Here is a 22,803-nt window from a genome sequence, read left to right on the forward strand (position 1 = left end):
TGGCAGGTGGATTCTTAACCACTGTGCCACCAGGGAAGCCCTGGGATCTTGTTAAAATGCAGATTCTGGTTGAGTAGGTCTGGGATGGAGTCTGAGATTCTGCATTTCTAATATGCTCCCAAGTGATGCCAATGCTGTAGATCCGTGGACCATCCCTGTGAGTAGGAAAGGCTTTGCTCTGAATCAGAATCTGCATTTTAACAGGATTACCAAGTGAGTCATGTTGAGAAGTTTTTTCCCTCAACACCAAATATGTGGTGTCTTTGCCAATGTCAGTTCTGCAATTATCCAGACACCAATTGGGTGTCCAAGAATTCAATTCAACTATGACACTCCCTACCTGGAGTTAGTGTCAGATCGCATTAGTTAAAGGGTTTAGTCCCACAAGACTGCCCCTACTGCAGACACCAGATGAAAATGGGTTGTCCAGGCTACCCACATTTCTGATTGGCAAACTACAAATTTGAGAGTTCCCACAACCTTCCCTCAGATTTGATAAATTGTCAGAATGACTCACAGGACTCAGGAAAGCTCTTTACTTAACTATTCCTGGGTTATCATTAAGAATAAAATTCAGGAACAGCCAAATGGAAGAGATATATAGAGTAAGGTATGTGGGAAGAGATACAGAGATTCCGTGTCCTCTCCGGGTATACCACCCTCCCAGCACCTCAGTGTGTTCACCAACCCAGAAATTCTCTGAACCTGTCTTTTAGAGTTTTTTGAAAGTTTCATTATGTAGGTCTGATTGACTAAATCATTGGCCGTTGGTGACTGAACTCAATCTCTACCCCCTTTCCCCTCCTGGTAGGTAAGAGTAAGGGATGAAAGTTCCAGCCCTCTAAGCATGGCTTGGTCTTTCCACCAACCATCCTCTATCCTGAAGATATCTAGGGTCCTCTAGAGAGTCAATTCATTAGCATAAACTTAGATATAGTCTAAAGTAGCTTGTTATGAATAACAGAATACACTCCTATCGAATCTATCCTCAGGAAAGCTAGTGTTTTAGGAGCTCTGTGCCAGGAAATGGAGACAAAGACCAAATATATATTTATATTTCCCATTATGCCACACACGTAAAGGTAAATTTAGGCGTGCTTAATAGTATTTATATTTTCTGCATGTTGCTTCGCTATTTAGAAAGTACTTTCCCATATTTTATCTTCTTTCCTCCTCATCAAACCCTATTCAATATGTGTGGAGTAGAATTAGTCCCATGGGTGTGTCAGTCACATCTGTAGTTCAGATAACTTGCTAGGTTGACATAGTTGTGAATTTTTAAAAGTGCACCCAAACAACTGAGGCTTATACACACCTCATTCGTTATAAGAAATGACACTTCTTTAGGAAGAAAGGAGAGTGGAGGTAAAGTAATGAAGTGTGAAGTTGCCTGGGATTTGCTTAGCCAACTGTTAAAATGCTAGTTAGCATCCTTCATTTGCCTGGGTTGGGTCTGGGAGTGGAACGGGAGCAGGAGAGCCAAGAGGAACTTAAGAGCTCAGAGAAGTCACGTCCGAGACTGAGGAGAGGAGAACTGGCAGAGATTTCCACCAGGGGCTCATCGAAGCTGCTAATAAATGGTTTGAGTAAAAACCAAATCACCTGCATCTAACAAATCTCAGTTCTGGGCATTTATTTTAAGGAGAAACTATACCTACATGTTAATTTGTTGTAGCTTTTTTTGAAATAACACAGAACTGGAAACAAGTCAAGTGTTCAAATTACTGGAGGATTGACTAAGAAAGTTACAGTATTTGATGAACTGTGCAGCCAGAAAAAACTGTAAATTTTGTACCAAAAAATGAAATAAAAAATAAAAATTACATACCAGCATTGAAAATATTTGCAATTGAGAGTGAAGTGAAAAATTTATGTGTTCTATGATTGCAATTCTGTAAACTAAAGCTAGGAATGGGGTTAGAATGAAAATAATTTTTTTGATGGAGTGTTGGGATTGGAGATGATTTTTCTTCTTTAAAATTTCCTTTAATGTTGTTACTGCTTTTACAATGAAAAATTAAATAGTCTTGAGAGTCTAAGTTTGCTGTTTCAATAAGTACAATTGTTGTGTCCCAACAGTTCATGACGAGGGAGGACAAAAGCTATAAACAAATTTTTTAACCTAATAATATTTGTATGAATAAAATTAATTTTCTTTTTTTCCCCCTCTAAATGTGTCCTGTGAGTATGATTGGAAATTGTTGTCAAATTCAAAACTATATCTGGGTGGCTCTGACTCAAAATATAGGTCATGTGGCATTCATGGCCTTCTCTTGGAGAGGTCTTAGTGTGGCAGCTCATAGAAGCAGGCAGTCATAGTCCAGGGTTCCTAAGCTGGGGACAGAGAAGGCGAATAATCATTTCAAGTGTGAACCGAAGTCAATGATCACCTGACACATACCTCAAACTATGGACATTGATTATGATGGGACTTTTTCTCTCAGGGGCAACTCTATGTAGAAAACTAACGGTAAATTTGAGCAAGTGCTTATATATTTAATGATAGAGAAAGAGTTGTGCCGGCAACACCAGGGATGCTGCCTAGTTACCTAATAATTAAAACATCTTACATATCAAAAACTGTTTCTATATTACAATTAAAAATTAAAATTAAAAAATGTTTCCATGCTTTTATAATTGTATATCCTATAACGATATTGCTAAAATATGGGTAATTATGAAGAAATGAAATATTTTGTTACTCATGTAGTTTCTTTAATTTACTCAGTTGATGCGATTGGAAGGTAGATGGACTCAGTAGTTCTCAGACTACCCCATCCCACCCACCTGCCCGGGAGTAACAAGTGACACTTTTACTAAAGGCACTAACACAGGCTTAGTGGAATATGCCAGCTTCCTAGAGGCTCCTATCACATACAGGAGCCTGGCCCATGCCATCGAAATCAAGCCTGAATTCTGCCTGCCAGGGGCTGTCTGGTATATCTCTGACAACTTCCTGCCCAGCAATGTTCACCCATTGGTCCAAGCCCACTACGTGACTCCATTCCCAGAAGCCTCACCTTAGATTCCCTTCCTCATGCAGCCCCACTTACTACCATTACTGATCATGTACTGATCATTTGCTGGTCCTTAGGATCTATGAACCAGCTTTCAGAAAATGAGATTATATATCAAACCAACAAAGACATTTGATTCCCTTCTATCAGTGGTGAATAACAATGATTCTGAAAGTATAGAAAATGAATATGATTAAAATATAGATCTTTGGAGATATATTATTGGCGGAAGAAAATCTTTTGAAAGAAGATCCAAGTGTTTAATTAGAGACGCTTACAACACTAAAACAGCCATTCCCTTTTAGTTACGGCACAAGTTAAGGCATCTTGAAACTATTTTTAAAGGATAATTTAACCTCGAAATCAAAATTTAGCGCTCAAAACCTCTAAACAAACAGCTGAGGTGAAATTACAGCAGCATGTTTACCAGAGAAGGATTTTGGGTCAACTGTGAAGTAGAAGTGGATGCATCATGATAAACAGGAGTGGGGTCCTTCTCGCACCATTTAGAAGTGTTACCAGATGGACAGGATAAACTGTCTTTATACACACTACCCCCTCATCCTTGCACTCCTCTCTTTCCCCTTCTTTGATATCTGGCTGACACCCCCGTTTGACTTGGAATGCTTAACTTAACTCTAGAGAAAACTTGAGTTCCTAAGTTATCTTTCCCAAGGTCACACAGTTATGAAGAGGCTGGATCAATTCTGATTTCAAAACCCATGATTTTAAGCTCTTTGTTTTACTGCCTCTTATTTCAACTGTGAATATCTTTCCCATGGATTTCTATGTAACTCTCATCATCTCTATTCTCTAGGAAATGGGGAACATATTCCAGGCTCCTGTAGGAAGGAGTGATCAGGGCCCTCTGTCAGCATAATTTATCTCTCTCCCCTACTCCTAATGAAAATGAAAATATAAATGTAAAAAAAAAAATGAACTGTGTCACTAAATGTGATATAAACACTAAACTAATGGCTATCAAACAGTTTCTAATAGTTGTCACCTGGAGGTTCCCTCCCTGGAAGACAGTCTCAGGGGTGGGGGTCTCAGCTCACAATCTCTTGGCACTTCTGCTTGACCTCTTCTGGAGATGCAGTCCCAAATCCTTTTGCCAAGACTCCTCCCTGACAGTAGCAGAACTTTTAGTACCACTTGACTGAGAAAGTTCCTGATGATGCTTAAAACTGACGTCTTAAATATCCTCTAGACTTGGCTTTGGCTCTCCATTCCCCAGCTGTGTCACTTTGGTTGAGTTATGTAACCTGAGACTCAGTTTCCTAAACTGTGAAGTGAGGGCAACACCTCTCATAGAGAATTGGCTAGAGCTTAAATGAGATAATAAACCAGAGGAGATACAGAGGGGTTATGCATGAGACTAACTTGACTTAGGCCTCAAAGCTAGTAGGTGAGGGATCAGGATTTGAACCCAGTCTGACTCTAGAGTCCCCCTTGCAACATGGTAAAGGCTAATTTAATGGGAGAACACAGGCGGGATCCAGGCCAAGAAGGAAGGGGACAAGGAAAGCTTTTCAAGGGTGATAACCTCCAAGTTAGAAGCTGTAGGAATTAACCAAAGAAAGGGAGGTGGTGTGGTGGTGGCAGGTGGGATATTGGATGGTGAGGGCGGGGTGGGAGAGAATGTTCTAGGCAGAAGGAACAAGACGTACAAAGACCAGAAGGCAAGAGAGCATGGCACATTTGGCTTGATTAGGCATACCTAGTCATTGGTGACTAAACAATATGACAGAAACATTGCTATGCTAGTGCCTTCTGTGCCAGGATTACTGCATTTACAACTCTTTTTTGTACATAGAACATTTGGGCTCTATGGCCCATGGCCAGTGAGGCTGATTGTGGTTGCCTTGCGTGTTCTTTGCGATTCCAGTGCCATTACAAGGTTCCTGAGGGCAGGACCCAGGCTTTGGATCTAGTTCTTCTCCAGAACAGAACACATGCCAATATCTCCAGATATACTGGGTATAAATTTATCCATGAATGACTTAGTAAAACTACCCTGCTGTTTAACAGAGAACATTCTCTAAGTACCAAGAATATGGAGTGGTAGCCAGGATTTGTTTTTATCTTTGGGGAACACCAATGCCACATGGTTTGTGTGGACAGTTAGTACCGGCATAGACTCATGAAGCAGACAACTGACAGGTACTGCCCAGAATCAGATGGCAAATTCAGAGAAGAGGCTTTGCTTTCCATTGGGATGAGCAGGCATTGCCATTGCTATTCTGGGTCAGTGTAAATAATGACTATAAATGAAGCTCTGTCATGAAGCTGATTGTTCAAGCCTCCAGGGAAACGGTTATTGTCTTCCCTCATTAGAACCTCAGCATGGCCTGATGTGACCATTTTCCTGTTCATATCCAGAAATCTACCCTTTAGCTTTTTGTTTTTTTTAAGAGAAAACATGTGGGTTAATTATTTTGCTGTAATCAGTAGGTATCAATTTTCTCATTGCAATATTCAGGATAATAGAAAGGTTTTTTTTTCTCACCATGAAAGATCATAACAAAATGGGCAAATGGCAGCAGTCCCAGAAGGGGTAGTGTCAGCCCAAAATCAAGACATAAACACCAAGTTGGGAGGCCTTCTGAGGTGACCCTACTCATTGCTTTCATTTATTGAGATTTTGGTTTTGTAGTAAATAGGCATGAAGGATGTCATGACTCTATATTTTTGGAGATGTTCTTAAAATGCCCTCCTTTGCTCTTGAATGAAGAGTGGTTATAATTTTGTGGTGCTGGTGGTAATCATTTGCATGGCTTAAGTTTTCTTTAACTTTTTATTTGGAATAAGTTCAAACATAAAAATAGAGCAAAGAATACTCTTAAAGCCTATATCCAGGTTTATCTGTTGTTGATATTTTGCCTTAATTGTTTTATCTATCTGTCTGTTTGTCTATATACATTTTTTTCTGATCAAATTGAGAGTAAGTTGCATGTCATGTTCACTTATCCTTAAATACTTCACTGTCCATTTCCTAGGAATTAGGATATTCGCTTTTATGAGCACAGTTATCAACCTTAATAAGTTTAACTGTGACTCATACTTTTATCCAGTTTATGGTCTATATTTCAATTATCAATTAACACAATAATGTCCTTTTTAGCACTTCTTCTTCTAGTACAGTCCTGTCTAGGCATGCATTTAGTTGTCTCCTTTCATCACAAACAGTTGCTCAGCCTTTCTTTGTCTTTTATGACACTGATATTTTTGGAGAATATAATTTCTTCCCCCTTTTTAAGTTAAAATGTTCCTCATTTGGTGTACATTCCATGTTTCCCCCCAGCTAGATTCATGTTATTTGTTCTCCACTGGATGTGTGACTTTTCAAAGAGACTTGATCACATATATAACAATCTAATGGGTCACCTAGTCGCAAATAAGATATTTTTGTGAGCTGTGTGCCACCAGCCTGAGTTATGGGCTCAGCCTGCCAGTGACTCACTGTTCCATCCTGAGCAAGCTACCCTTCTGGGCCTCAATTTCCTCACTTACAAAAGAAGGGATTGAGTTAGATGGCCTTTAATAGCCCTCTGGATGAGACACTTCACGATTTTTTATGAATCTATGATAAATGCTTGCATTCAAAGGCAGTTAATACTCTTATTAAAAGGGAAAACAAGAATTTCCCTGGTGGTCCAGTGGTTAATAATCCATGCTTCCAATGCAGGGGGCCTGGGTTCGATCCCTGGTCAGGGAACTAGATCCTGCATGCCACAACTAGGAGCCCACATGCGGCAATGAAGATCCTGCATGCTGCAACTAAGACCTGGCACAGCCAAATAAATAAATATATATATTTTTAAAGTGAAAATAATAGTAGCAACTTTCTTAGCTGTCTAGATCTTTGGAAAGCTTGGTCTGGATTTGATAGCAAAGCTGAAACTTTAAACTAGAAAAGTCCATTGTATCTTGATTAGTGAGGGGGAAAGATTATGTCTTGGCCTGGGCACAAAATGCAGTTTATTTCATGCAGATAAACTGACACATTAACACTAAAGTTTCAAGATGCTCACATATTTCAAACCATATACCTAGGATCTAAAGCCTTCTTTCTGGCTGATAACAAGATTCCTGTAATAACATGCATTTAGGGTATTTTCCAAATACCCAAAGGCACGCATGACTTTAAAGAACACACGTGCATTTCATTGCAGTAATCCACTTTTGTGCTTAATTAAATTCCTTTTGGTAGAAGTGGCGTGTGGAATTTGATACACTATTATCGCATCACATTACCAATACGCCTCTCTGGCTCCTGCCCTGGACACCCCGGGTATAAAGCACTGTGCAGCAGAAAGAAGAAGTCTGTGGAGCTGCTAAAAGGCAGGCTGAGCATCCCCTAGGGCAGCCCCCAAAGACGGAGAAAGAGGAACATGAGTGCTCACAGGAGGCACAGACTCATGGTGCCTTGGAAGGCTGCCCAAGGACCCCTTGCCCAATTGGGGAGCAGCTTTTTCAGTACTAGCAAGTGGTGAGACCCTTTCCCACATTTGTGTTTAGACAGTCAATTGGGCTCTCAGACATTTGTGTTGGAAGCAGTGTTCATGCAAGACTGTAGAGTTGTGTGGCAGTTTCCAAAGCATTTGTGTTTGTATTCCATGGGAGGCAGCCTGGAGGAAGGAACGCAACAGGGAACAACTTAGGAGATAGAGAAACTGTGTACAAAATCTGACTTTAACACTTCCTAATAATACGACCTTAGGCAAGTTACTTAGCCTCTTTGAGCCTCCTTAGTCTGCAAAATGGTCTTTACATTGCCTGCTGTCACTGTGAGGATTCAAGAAGATATAGGTATGTAAGCTGCCTGCCAGGCACAGAATTGACACTCAACATATATTTCTTTCTCTTTTTTCCCTTTCTTTTGAAGTAGGTAGGCAAAACAAATATTGCCAATCCCGTTTTATGTAGGAGAAACTGGAGGCTCATAGAGTTTTTTTTTTTATTTATTTTATTTATTTATTTATTTTTGGCTGCGTTGTGTCTTCGTTGCTGCGCACGGGTTTTCTCTATTTGCGGCGAGCGGGGGCTACTCTTTGTTGTGGTGCACGGGCTTCTCCTTGGGGTGGCTTCTCTTGTGGTGGAGCATGGGCTCTAGGCTCGAGGGCTCAGTAGTTGGGGCTCATGGGCTCTAGAGCGCAGGCTCAGTAGTTGTGGCACACGGGCTTAGTTTCTCCAAGGCATGTGGGATCTTCCCGGACCAGGGCTCGAACCCGTGTCCCCTGCATTGGCAGGCAGATTCTTAACCACTACACCACCAGGGAAGCCCCTCATAGAGTATTAAAGTCAGTCAACTGTTAAGGTCCCAGGATGGATTTGAACTTGTGATTTTTGGCTAGTCCATTACTATTTATCTCCCTTGCAAAGCTGTCTCCTGGAAGTTGATTACATCACTGAGCCAGTTTCAATAAGAATTGTGGCAATTTGCTTCTTAACAAACTTAAAAATTTTTTTACAATAGTTTTCGATTTACAGAGATGTTGCAAAGATGACAGAGTTCCTGTAAACTCTTCATCCAGTTTCCCTGATTGTTAACATCTTACATCACTGTGGTACACTTGTCACAACTAAGAAACCAACATCAGTACATTACTATTAGCCATTAATTACTATATTAACTCAGCTCTACACTTTATTTGGATTTCACTAGCTTTTCCCTAATATCCTTGTTCTGTCCCAGGATCCCATGTCATATTTAGTTGTAAGACTTTCATTGTTTTTGATGACCTTGACAGTTTGAGGAGTACTGGTTAGGTAGAATGCCCCTCATTTGAGTTTGACTGATGTTTGCTCGTGGTTAGACTGGGGTTATGGGTTTTGGGGAGGAAATGTTTTCTGCTCTGAAAACATTTTTATTGTTCACCTTTATTACCCTCAACTGGGATCGATCTTGTGATTTTTATCTTATCATGTGCAGAACCCAACTCTAAGGTAAAACCCCTTGTGACCAGCCTTGGGCTGCTCAAAAGATTCTTTCACATGCTATTTAATTACATCTCTGGGTTGACTCTCCATTTGTTTTACATGCATTTAGTTACCAGATTGCTCCAGGTGAAATATTCTTTAATAATTACCTTATTGAAATACCAAAAAGTGACTCAAATAAAATTTATGGGTTATTTATAGGATTTAAAAGTAAGTTCCATTTTCCCATCAGGTTCAGACATTCTCTTCTCTGTGCAGTCTTCCTTGATCTTCTTGTTTCTTTTTTCTTGATATTTTAGACCTTTCTGGTAACATGTTAATTATAGTGTCTACAGGATGCATTCCTAGGTTAAAAACAATATGCATATGATAACTACCTGGATAAGTCAGCATTGCCTATTTGGTGTGTCTTGTCATCCTGATGTACCCCAAACCCATCTCAGATTGTTATGTCAACTTTTTTTTTTTAAATTTTATTTATTTATTTATTTATTTATGACTATCTTGTGTCTTCGTTTCTCTGCGAGGGCTTTCTCCAGTTGTGGCAAGCGGGGGCCACTCTTCATCGCGGTGCGCGGGCCTCTCACTATCGCGGCCTCTCTTGTTGCGGAGCACAGGCTCCAGACGCACAGGCTCAGTAATTGTGGCTCACGGGCCCAGCCGCTCCGCGGCATGTGGGATCTTCCCAGACCAGGGCTCGAACCCGTGTCCCCTGCATTGGCAGGCAGACTCTCAACCACTGCGCCACCAGGGAAGCCCCTATGTCAACTTTTGATCAGTGTGTACATTTAATTTTGTTTCAACTGAGAATACATATGCTTCAGGAAAGTAGTACAGAGAAAAATCAATCAGCATCAAAATGTGGTTTTGTGTTGGTTGGAACACACGTAGTGCTTTGCCTAATGAATGTATAGAGAGGACAATTTGTAAAAGTTCTCAAGGAGTGCCAAAGAGTGATCAGGTGAAAGACACAATAACCATTGATGTAATTCAATTCCAGCTGGGTGCCATCAAAGTTTGTCACAAAATGTATTTGTGCGAAACCTCTACAAATTAGTGTGGATAATAGTTGTCCTAATGAAGGGCAAGTTTCTTAAGAGCAGACGTCGAATAATCTATCTTTGTACTCCTCATAGCACTTAGCCCACTGCTTTGAACAGAGTAAGTGTTCATTTGATGAGTATTTTTATAGAATCATTATTTTGCCAGGCATTGTGCTAATTACTGGGGTGATAGGTAAGTATAAGACATAGTCTTCTGACTTGAAGAACTCACAGCCCAGTGGGGTAGATGGATAAGTGATCAGATAACTACATTTCAGTGTGATCAGTGCTCTAATGAAAGAAGGGTATGGCTAGGTCTACCTTGAAAGGTCTCGATGATTTTCGGGGGATGGGGCCTCTATACTGGGTCTTGAAGTACAATTAAGAGATCATGAGGCAGAGAAAAGGCACAAGAGTAATATTTGCAAAGTAACAGGCTGTCTTGTTGAGAAATAAATCATCAAATGTTGGAGAAGAGGCAATCTGGTGTGAGGTGGAAAAGATCAGGTTCGTAGGTTGGGGCCAGATTGTCAAGCACTTGTCTACCTACCATGCTGATGAGTTGGTACTTCACTCAAAAAGTAACATTCAAAGGTTTTACACAGGGGAGTGACATGATGAGATTTATATTCTAGAAGTATCACTCTGAGATGATGCTATGGAGGTGGGGGGAAGCAGGGAAACTGGTTAGGAGACTCTTGCAACAGTTCACCCAAGACGTGAAGTGGGTGTGAATTTACCGTAAACCAATGTTTGTTGCATCTACTTACTGTCTCATTTGCTTGGTAAAACACTTAGCTCATGTTATGCATCATAAGTACAATCAAACTATACAGTTCTGAATGAAAAATCATCCCACTTTCTTAGATCAATATAGAAGCAATTAAGTGAGAGCAATAGGGAAGTGTTTACTTGAGATGCAAAGCAGGGGAGCGCCCAGGAAATGAGGTAGATAGTGTGTGATACCCGCCTCACACTCTGGAATCCAGACTCCAGCCCTCTGGAGTAGCAAGAACTGGTGTCCGTCAGAAGCACAGGTTTATATTTGCATTTCCCCTTCTTTGCTTCCTGATCTCCATTGCTCTTGTTGATTCTGGTGTCTGCAACATGCATGGATGCAAAGAGCTAACCTGAGGAATTATCTAATGATGTGGTCATGCTTTTAGCAATCTGTATTAACCTTATTTGACACACCATCAGGGTACAGGGACAAAGAGAGATCGTTATATTACTGGTTTCAATGTTAAATCCTGTCAGAAACTGTTCAGTTATACTTCATAGAAAGAAAAATGTATTTGGTGAACAACGGAGTCAAGTTAAAACGAGAAAAAGAGCATGTTCTGTTCTTTGGTAAATTTTCCTTTGCCAAGTGTAAAAGTCCCACAGTTTTCAGGGCATATACAAGGCTAGGGGCTAAAAGGGCCAAGAGCTGCACACAAGGCCACCCAGGGTAGACAAAATTCATGGAGTTGATGAGGGTCAGAAGGTGGTATGGTGGGTAATTATGGAACATGATTTAAAGAACACTTGAAATTAGCTCTTTTGAGTTGAACAACTTTATGCCTGATGGTTACATGTCCTCTCTATATGTGGTAGTGAGAGGAACAAGCAAGAGGCATCAAAGCAGAGCAGAGAGGTCCGTGACTGAGGTGGGACATCTGAGTTCAGGTCCAGCTGCTAACCCTAACCCCTGTGAGACCTTGGCAAAGTCACTTCAGCTATCCGGGGGTTATTTTCTTTATCAGTAAAATGAGAGGGTTGTTAGATCATCTCTAAGTTACCTTTTGCTCTGACAAATCTTTCACTCCGTGATGCCTAATCTGTGAAGAGTTACTAACAGCCAGTATGTAGTAGTGAGGGCCCTGTTTCTTTCTCGTGAAACAGGAGTGATACCACCTACCTCACTAAGATGGCTTGAGGATCACATTTAAAATGAGATCATGAGTGAAAGTGATTAGTACCAAACCTGTCAAATAGTGGTTTTCAGTAAATCGGAGTGTCCTTTATTAGGTCTCCCATTCATTAAAAATGTTTATTGAGCTCCTACTATGTGCCAGACAATGTTCTAGGAGCTGGGTACATAATAATGAATAAAATAGATGAATTTGCTGCCTCCATGGAGCTTTTAGTAAACAGACTGATGAATATATGCTAGCACAGCGTTTCTTCCCTTCCTTCCTCCCTGACTCCCACTTCTCACCTCCTCTTTAACCCATTTGCTCTCAGCTCCTGTTGCAGATCCTGGCTGGCTAGAATCTAGCCCCAGGAGTGATAGATCTGAGGTCAGGACTGGTGTGTGAAACTCAGTGTTTTCACCTGATGGTCAGGACTTGGGAAAGTGTGTGGACAAATGAGCATGAATTGCGACAAGAGTAGGAACAGAGTTAACCAAAGTAAGTGGACACTGGGACTGTACTTTAGGATTCCCTGCATCTAAGAATGTTGACAACACTACACTGGTTAGTTCTTTAGATGAAACACCTGGAAAGCCATACATACAGAAGAGTGTATAAAGAAAACCAAAACATTTATGACTCTACAATCAACCTACATTTACTCAACACTGTCTGGGGCAGGCTGAGCAAGGCGTTGGCTTCCCGGTGGTGAATAATACTTATTTCTTCCTTCAAGGAGCTCACTTTTCCTGAGGGAGGCAGACATGAATCTCAATATATTGTGCTAAATGCTTTTTAAAGATGTGTAAATCCAAGGAGGTACACAACATAAAGCAAAATATTTTGACCTCATCACTTTGACATTACCATTTTAATCCTGCTGAGGTAAAATTAAAAGTTCTTCTAAAATTGAACAACCTCTAAAAGCATTGACTTTATTTTTAGGTAATGAAATCACAACTAAATATTGCAGGTAGAGATAGTGAACATAAAGTAATATTGATAACAACAAATATACGTAAACTTATTGATTAAAATTTGACAAAAAGATTATATTATCTTAAAGAGATTTTTATCCACAAAATTTATCCAGATTTTTTAAAAAATGGACTCAGTAGAGAAAACCTCAACAACAACAACAACAAGTCAGAGTGCAGAAGGTATAATTTGAAAATTTTAACACTGGGGAAAAAACCTGATAAATTAAACAAAATGTCTTTATTGTGATATATATAGAAAAGACTGTGGACATAATTTAAGTAAATAATAAAATACAAAAATACATATAATTTCACTGTGCTATAAAGATTACTGATCAAGGAATTCAAATGGTATAGTGTTTTGCCTATACAAAACACATTTTGGAGGAAAATTAATCAATGATGAAGTCTACTAAGACTTTGTGGGTCACAGAACAGAGTGAAAAGAGATCATAGGTCTGGTGGGGGAGCAACAGGAAATATCTAGCATGTGTGTTGTCTCTCTCATACGTCAATAAAATTGACAAAAGGTTTCTGTGCACACTGTTTTATCCAATTCATTTTTTGTGTACCCCTGAGCAATTAATAGCACATTGCAAATTGTGGTTACTTGGTAAAGATTTGCTGAGTGAATGAAGAATAAATAAACAAATGAATATTAAAAGGACAATATACCACTGACCCTCAAAGTATCACTAATCCACCTTTGGACAATAATACCTCCTGTAACTTTGTGCTGTAATAATCTATTTTTATGGTTATCACTCCTATCAGAGGCTGATTTTCTGAAGGGTAGGGAAGATGTTTTTTATGCATGTTTATATTTAGTGCCCGTAATTTAGCAGGCATTCAGAGATTGTTTGCTAAATAAATGAATGACAAAATTTTATATTAAGGGTCAGGTTACTTAGTCTAAGAAAACTGAGATGTTTCCCTCATATTTCATTTTCATCATAATAGAAGTTCAGATGACAGCCAAAGGCTGTAGAATCTCCAACCCCTGTAGAATCATATCTGATTAGAAAATATACTTTGTAAAGGTAATACCTATACCAATTAGGGGAAAATATGAAATATGATGATATCTACAAAGGGCTCTCCCCAGAGTTGGTTTCTACCCTATTATTTCCCTGGAGACCCCTGGCTCAGTTTGCTCTGTTCTTAGCACAACTTTTGGCCTCAGCCTTGACAGCAGCTTGGAGGCAGATAGGAACATTATTTCAAGAAGTAATTTAGATATGATTTAAAAAAAAATTCTCATCTTGGCACAAACCCTACAAGAGCTTGGGTTTAACCTGTTATTATGAGATTTCAGGGAATAATAAATAAATTGCAAAATGGAAAACTGCAGAAGCTTGGGATGAAAGAATCTAAATTGAATTTGCATACAATCCATTCAACATAAAAGGGCATTCAAAGGAGTGAGGTACACTAGCTAGGTAGTATAAACTTCTCACTTTCAGGATTAACCAAGATGGCGGAGTAGAAGGACATGCTCTCACTCCCTCTTGCGAGAGCACCAGAATCACAACTGGCTGCTGGACAATCATTGACAGGAAGACCCTGGACTTCACCAAGGAGGATACCCCACGTCCAAGGACAGAGGAGAAGCCACAGTGAGACGGTAGGAGGGGCACAATCAGAGTAAAATCAAATCCCATAACTGCTGGGTGGGTGACTCACAGACTGGCAAACACTTATACCACAGAAGTCCACCCACTGGAGTAAAGGTTCTGAGCCCCATGTCAGGCTTCCCAACCTGGGGGTCCGGCAACGGGAGGAGGAATACCTAGAGAATCAGACTTTGAAGCCTAGTGGGAATTGATTGCAGGACTTCGACAGGACTGGGGGAAACAGAGACCCCACTCTTGGAGGGCACACACAAAGTAGTGTGTGCATCGGGACCCAGGGGAAGGAGCAGTGACCCTGGGGGAGACTGAACCAGACCTACCTGCTGGTGTTGGGGGGGTCTCCTGCAGAGGCGGGGGGTGGCTGTGTTTCACCGTGGGGACAAGGACACTGGCAGCGGAGGTTCTGGGAAGTGCTCCTTGGTGTGAGCCCTCCCAGAGTCTGCCATTAACCCCACCAAAGAGCCCAGGTAGGCTCCAGTTTTGGGTTGCCTCAGGCAAAACAACCAACAGGGAGAGAAGCTAGCCCCACCCATCAACAGTCAAGTGGATTAAAGTTTTACTGAGCTCTGACCACCACAGCAACAGTCAGCTCTACCCACCACCAGAGCCTCCCATCAAGCCTCTTAGATAGTCTCAACCACCAGAGGGCAGACAGCAGAATCAAGAAAAACTACAATCCTGCAGCCTGTGGACCAAAAACCACAGTTACAGAAAGATAGACAAGATGAAAAGGCAGAGGGCTATGTACCAGATGAAGGAACAAGAAAAAACCCCAGAAAAACAACTAAAGGAAGTGGAGATAGGCAACCTTCCAGAAAAAGAATTCAGAATAATGATAGTGAAGATGATCCAGGACCTCGGAATAAGAATGGAGGCAAAGATTGAGAAGATGCAAGAAATGATTAACAAAGACCTAGAAGAGTTAAAGAACAAACAAACAGAGATGACCAATACAATAACTGAAATGAAAACTACACTAGAAGGAATCAATAGCAGAATAACTGAGGCAGAAGAACGGATAAGTGACCTGGAAGACAGAATGGTGGAATTCACTGCTGAGGAACAGACTAAAGAAAAAAGAATGAAAAGAAATGAAGACAGCCTAAGAGACCTCTGGGACAACATTAAACGCAACAACATTCGCATTATAGGGGTCCCAGAAGGAGAAGAGAGAGAGAAAGGACCAGAGAAAATATTTGAAGAGATTATAGTAGAAAACTTCCCTAACATGGGAAAGGAAATAGCCACTCAAGTCCAGGAAGCGCAGAGAGTCCCATACAGAATAAACCCAAGGAGAAACACGCCGAGACACATAGTAATCAAAATGGCAAAAATTAAAGACAAAGAAAAATTATTGAAAGCAGCAAGGGAAAAACGACAAATAACATACAAGGGAACTCCCATAAGGTTAACAGCTGATTTCTCAGCAGAAACTCTACAAGCCAGAAGGGAGTGGCATGATATACTTAAAGTGATGAAAGGGAAGAACCTACAACCAAGATTAATCTACCCGGCAAGGATCTCATTTAGATTTGATGGAGAAATCAAAAGCTTTACAGACAAGCAAAAGCTAAGAGAATTCAGCACCACCAAACCAGCTCTACAACAAATGCTAAAGGAACTTCTCTAAGTGGAACACACAAGAGAAGAAAAGGACCTACCAAAACAAACCCAAAACAATTAAGAAAATGGTCATAGGAACATACATATCGATAATTACCTTAAACGTGAATGGATTAAATGCCCCAACCAAAAGACATAGACTGGCTGAATGGATACAAAAACAAGACCCATATATATGCTGTCTACAAGAGACCCACTTTAGACCTAGGGACACATACAGACTGAAAGTGAGGGGATGGAAAAAGATATCCCATGCAAATGGAAATCAAAAGAAAGCTGGAGTAGCTATACTCATATCAGATAAAATAGACTTTAAAATAAAGAATGTTACAAGAGACAAGGAAGGACACTACATAATGATCCAGGGATCAATCCAAGAATAAGATATAACAATTATAAATACATATGCACTCAACATAGGAGCACCTCAATACATAAGGCAACTGCTAACAGCTATAAAAGAGGAAATCGACAGGAACACAATAATAGTGGCGGACTTTAACACCTCACTTACACCAATGGACAGATCATCCAAAATGAAAATAAATAAGGAAACAGAAGCTTTAAATGACACAATAGACCAGATAGATTTAATTGATATATATAGGACATTCCATCCAAAAACAGCAGATTACACGTTCTTCTCAAGTGCGCACAGAACATTCTCCAGGATAGATCACATCTTGGGTCACAAATCAAGCCTCAGTAAATTTAAGAAAATTGAAATCATTTCAAGCATCTTTTCTGACCACAACACTATGAGATTAGAAATGAATTACAGGGAAAAAAACGTAAAAAAGACAAACACATGGAGGCTAAACAATACGTTACTAAATAACCAAGAGATCACTGAAGAAATCAAAGAGGAAATAAAAAAATACCTAGAGACAAATGACAATGAAAACACGATGACCCAAAACCTATGGGATGCAGCAAAAGCAGTTCTAAGAGGGAAGTTTATAGCTATACAATCCTACCTAAAGAAACAAGAAAAGTCTCAAGTAAACAACCTAACCTTACACCTAAAGAAACTAGAGAAAGAAGAACAAACAAAACCCAAAGTTAGCAGAAGGAAAGAAATCATAAAGATCAGAGCAGAAATAAATGAAATAGAAACAAAGAAAACAAGAGCAAAGATCAATAAAACTAAAAGTTGGTTCTTTGAGAAGATAAACAAAATTGATAAGACATTAGCCAGACACATCAAGAAAAAGAGGGAGAGGACTCAAATCAATAAAATCAGAAATGAAAAAGGAGAAGTTACAACAGACACCGCAGAAATGCAAAGCATCCTAAGAGACTACTACAAGCAACTTTATGCCAATAAAATGGACAACCTGGAAGAAATGGACAAATTCTTAGAAAGGTATAACCTTCCAAGACTGAACCAGGAAGAAACAGAAAATATGAACAGACCAATCACAAGTAATGAAATTGAAACTGTGATTAAAAATCTTCCAAAAAAAAAAAATCTTCCAACAAACAGAAGTCCAGGACCAGATGGCTTCACAGGTGAATTCTATCAAACAATTAGAGAAGAGCTAACACCCATCCTTCTCAAACTCTTCCAAAAAATTGCAGAGGAAGGAACAATCCCAAACTCATTCTATGAGGCCACCATCACCCTGATACCAAAACCAGACAAAGACACTACAAAAAAAGAAAATTACAGACCAATATCACTGATGAATATAGATGCAAAAATCCTCAACAAGATACTAGCAAATAGAATCCAACAACACATTAAAAGGATCATACACCACGATCAAGTGGGATTTAACCCAGGGATGCAAGGATTCTTCAATATACGCAAATCAATCAATGTGATACACCATATTAACAAATTGAAGAATAAAAACCATATGATCATCTCAATAGATGCAGAAAAAGCTTTTGACAAAATTCAACACCCATTTCTGATAAAAACTCTCCAGAAAGTGGGCATAGAGGGAACCTACCTCAACATAATAAAGGCCATATATGACAAACCCACAGCAAACATCATTCTCAATGGTGAAAAACTGAAAGCATTTCCTCTAAGATCAGCAAAGAGACAAGGATGTCCACTCTCACCACTATTATTAAACATAGTTCTGGAAGTCCTAGCCACGGCAATCAGAGAAGAAAAAGAAATAAAAGGAATACAAATTAGAAAAGAAGAAGTAAAACTGTCACTGTTTGCGGATGACATGATACTATACATAGAGAATCCTAAAACTGCCACCAGAAAACTGCTAGAGCTAATTAATGAATTTGGTAAAGTTGCAGGATACAAAGTTAATGCACAGAAATCTCTTGCATTCCTATACACTAATGATGAAAAATCTGAAAGAGAAATTATGGAAACACTCCCATTTACCATTGCAACAAAAAGAATAAAATACCTAGGAATAAACCTACCTAAGGAGACAAAAGACCTGTATGCAGAAAACTATAAGACACTGATGAAAGAAATTAAAGATGATACCAAGAGATGGAGAGATATACCATGTTCTTGGATTGGAAGAATCAACATTGTGAAAATGAGTATACTACCCAAAGCAATCTACAGATTCAATGAAATCCCTATCAAATTACCAATGGCAGTTTTTACGGAGCTAGAACAAATCATCTTAAAATTTGTATGGAGACACAAAAGACCCCGAATAGCCAAAGCAGTCTTGAGGCAAAAAAATGGAGCTGGAGGAATCAGACTCCCTGACTTCAGACTATACTACAAAGCTACAGTAATCAAGACAATATGGTACTGGCACAAAAACAGAAACACAGATCAATGGAACAAGATAGAAAGCCCAGAGATTAACCCACGCACCTATGGTCAACTAATCTATGACAAAGGAGGCAAAGATATACAATGGAGAAAAGACAGTCTCTTCAATAAGTGATGCTGGGAAAACTGGACAGCTATATGTAAAAGAATGAAATTAGAATACTCCCTAACACCATACACAAAAATAAACTCAAAATGGATTAGAGACCTAAATATAAGACTGGACACTATAAAACTCTTAGAGGAAAACATAGGAAGAACACTCTTTGACATAAATCACAACAAGATCTTTTTTGATCCACCTCCTAGAGTAATGGAAATAAAAACAAAAATAAACAAGTGGGACCTAATGAAACTTCAAAGCTTTTGCACAGCAAAGGAAACCATAAACAAGACGAAAAGACAACCCTCAGAATGGGAGAAAATATTTGCAAATGAATCAACAGACAAAGGATTAATCTCCAAAATATATAAACAGCTCATTCAGCTCAATATTAAAGAAACAAACACCCCAATCCAAAAATGGGCAGAAGACCTAAATAGACATTTCTCCAAAGAAGACATACAGACGGCCACGAAGCACATGAAAAGATGCTCAACATCACTAATTATTAGAGAAATGCAAATCAGAACTACAATGAGTTATCACCTCACTCCTGTTAGAATGGGCATCATCAGAAAATCTACAAACAACAAATGCTGGAGAGGGTGTGGAGAAAAGGGAACCCTCTTGCACTGTTGGTGAGAATGTAAATTGATACAGCCACTATGGAGAACAATATGGAGGTTCCTTAAAAAACTAAAAATAGAATTACCATATGACCCAGCAATCCCACTCCTGGGCATATACCCAGAGAAAACCGTAATTCAAAAAGACACATGCACCCGAATGTTCATTGCAGCACTATTTACAATAGCCAGGTCATGGAAGCAACCTAAATGCCCATCAACGGACAAATGGATAAAGAAGAAGTGGTACATATATACAATGGAATATTACTCAGCCATAAAAAGGAACGAAATTGAGTCATTTGTTGAGACGTGGATGGATCTAGAGACTGTCATACAGAGTGAAGTAAGTCAGAAAGAGAAAAACAAATATCGTATATTAATGCATGTATGTGGAACCTAGAAAAATGGTACAGATGAGCTTGTTTGCAGGGCAGAAGTTGAGACACAGATGTAGAGAATGGACATATGGACACCAAGGGGGGAAAACTGTGGTGAGGTGGGGATGGTGGTGTGCTGAATTGGGCAATTGGGATTGACATGTATACACTGATGTGTATAAAATTGATGCCTAATAAGAACCTGTAGTATAAAAAAACAAACAAAACAACTAATACTAAACTTTCATTGGGTTATTTGTATGGAAATATGTTAATATAAATGTTTCAGACATTACATGAAATTTCTAAAAATCTTATACTTGTATTTGTATGGAAATATGTATGGAAATATGTTAATATAAATGGTTCAGACATTTAAAAAAATGGTTAAAATGGTGAATTTTATGTTACATACGTTTTACCACAATAGAAAAAATTGTTTTAAAATACGATTCTTCAAATTTTGATTGAAAACGGTACAGGACTGCATCCTTGCCATGGATGACTTGCTTTTGAAAATGCATGTTCAGTGCCTTTCCAGGGTTTCATTATCAGCTGGAGGAAACAGGCTTTGTCACTTGCAGGAAGAAATCATTGACTCTAGGTCAGATCAGTTCCTTGCATTCAACAATAATGACTGTTTTTTCTGTTACCGAAGGAAATTCAGCCACACAGTGACTTCTGAAATTTTATGCATAGGAAGGAAAAGCCAAAGGAGGGCTTGGTGGCCCAAGCCGGAAATGTGACCTATTGAGCTTTTCTGAGGCAATGAGGTCAGAGAATCCTTTTTCCCTTTAAGCTGGATGTGCGAAGCCTCAGCAGTTTGCATTCTATGGCTTTGTAGAGGATGAACTCGAAGGCTAACATTCTGATCCAAATGTCCTATGTGTTTCCCATGATCAGTTTGCCCTGGCTTCTTTCGCTGAGTTTTCAATGCATCTGGAGTAGGTCTTAGTGTGTGGAAACCATTCTCTCCTACTTACGTTTTCTTAGACATGAAGCTGCTCCTTGGAAAAGAAGGCAGGAATTTATTTGGAAAACCCAGCCCTTTTATTTAGAATAGTGTCTGAACCAATACATACTTGCCCAGGGTCCTTAAAAAGACCTGTCGGGTGAAGTGGGAGTTTGCGGTCCGATTCTCTGTGTGGTGTCCGAAGCCAATATAGGCAGAGAAGGGGACTAGCCTGAGGTGGCCACCACCTGTTGTTTGCTTCCTGTTACACCTGACCTCGACTCTCGGTCGGAGTGTCCAACAGACCATGTCAAGAGTGGCCTTATCCCCACTCTGTCCTTAGGGATGACATGTTTTTGAACGGTCACGCATTTCTACAAAGAGGATGAGAATTCTCAATCCAGTTTGAAGCTTTTATTTTAAGGGCTGACGAGCTGCAGAAATTTCCCACTAACCAGCCCATATCCATTTCCTGCCCTTTTCTGTCCTGCTCTGATCCTGACGTGCTCTGAAACTACTTAACCTGGAGGCTTGCAGAGCCTTGAGTCTCTTTTAATGCTTCAATAGTGACAGGGTTATGGTTTGTGGCAATGACATTTTACTCTGAAAGAGATTATCTAAGCTTTTGTCACCCAGCGGCCTCAGCATCACCGGGAACTCGTTAGGAAGCTCAGGCTGCACCCAGACCTCCTCAATTAGAGTCTGCATTTCAACAAGATTCCAGGCAATTGGGATTTTCGAAAAGCACTCTTGTAACCCATAGATGACTGAGGTCACTGGATACTATTCCACGCGCAGAGCCTAGCTGCAAAAGGATTGTTAAGACAGACGGGCTCTCGAGCCCGCGGCTCTCCCCTTCCCGACACACCCTGGCCACGTGCGCGGCTCGGTGCTCCGTGTCCCCTCCTCTGCGCGCCCGCTGGCCGGTGGGGAAGCCGTGAGCCTGGGCTCCCTGCGGGCCAAGGCACTGCTCACTGAGAACATGGCGTCGCTCGGAGGCAAGACGGCCCGGGACCACACCCAGATGAATGAGCTGCAGCGGCGGCACCTCGGGGGCCCCGGGCCTGGTCGCGCTCGGCTTCCCGAGCAAGCAGTTTGGGCAACAGGAAAATGCCAAGAATGAGGAGATCCTGAAGGGCCTCAGGTACGTCCGACCAGACGGCGGGTTCGAGCCCGAGCTCAGGCTCCCGGCCAAGGGCAAGGGGAACAGCACGCAGGCGCACCCGCTCTTCGCCTCCGCGAGGTGCTGCGCACGCCCAGTGCCGACGCCCCTGCCCTCGTGACCGACCCCGAGCTCCTCACCTGGTCTCCGGCGTGTCGCAGCGACGTCCCCTGGAACTTCCAGAAGCTCCTGGTGGGCCCGGAAGGCGTGCCGTGCACACGTACAGCCGCCGCTTTCTGACCCTCGACCTCGAGCCTGCCATCGAGGCCCTGCTGCCCCAGGGGCCCCGCTGTGCCCCGGGCGCCCCTCCTACCCCTGCTGCTTGGCAGTCACAGCGCTGCCCTCTGGGGATTTGATCCGTGAAGGTGTTTCCTCTAAACCTGCGTGCAGGAACGCCTGATGTCCGGGAAAATCCCCCGAGATGGGCGCTGGTCCATCCCAGCCTCCCCTTTCCCAGACCACAGCCCCTCACTAATAAAGTGCTGAGTGTCTGGGGGGGGGGGGGAAAAAAGACAGGACAGAGGGTCAACTATGAAGTATTTCAGTGATAGCCTGGTGAAAGCAGAGGAAAATTGGGTTAGCTCCCCTTTGATCACTACTTCCTCTCAGGCATCTCATGAAATCCTGTTCTATTTTCCCTCTTCAGCCCAACTCTAGAGAATCTGGTAGTCATTCATC

The 22,803-nt window shown here is 40.8% G+C and overlaps 1 pseudogene; it reads left to right on the top strand.

Moving 5' to 3' along the window:
• LOC132357075 (glutathione peroxidase 1-like) overlaps positions 1-22,481 on the top strand; it is a 110,556-nt pseudogene extending 88,075 nt beyond the window's left edge.
• Positions 22,482-22,803: the final 322 nt, after the last annotated feature.

Source organism: Balaenoptera ricei, chromosome X, assembly GCF_028023285.1.
Source record: "Balaenoptera ricei isolate mBalRic1 chromosome X, mBalRic1.hap2, whole genome shotgun sequence".
NCBI lineage: Eukaryota > Metazoa > Chordata > Mammalia > Artiodactyla > Balaenopteridae > Balaenoptera > Balaenoptera ricei.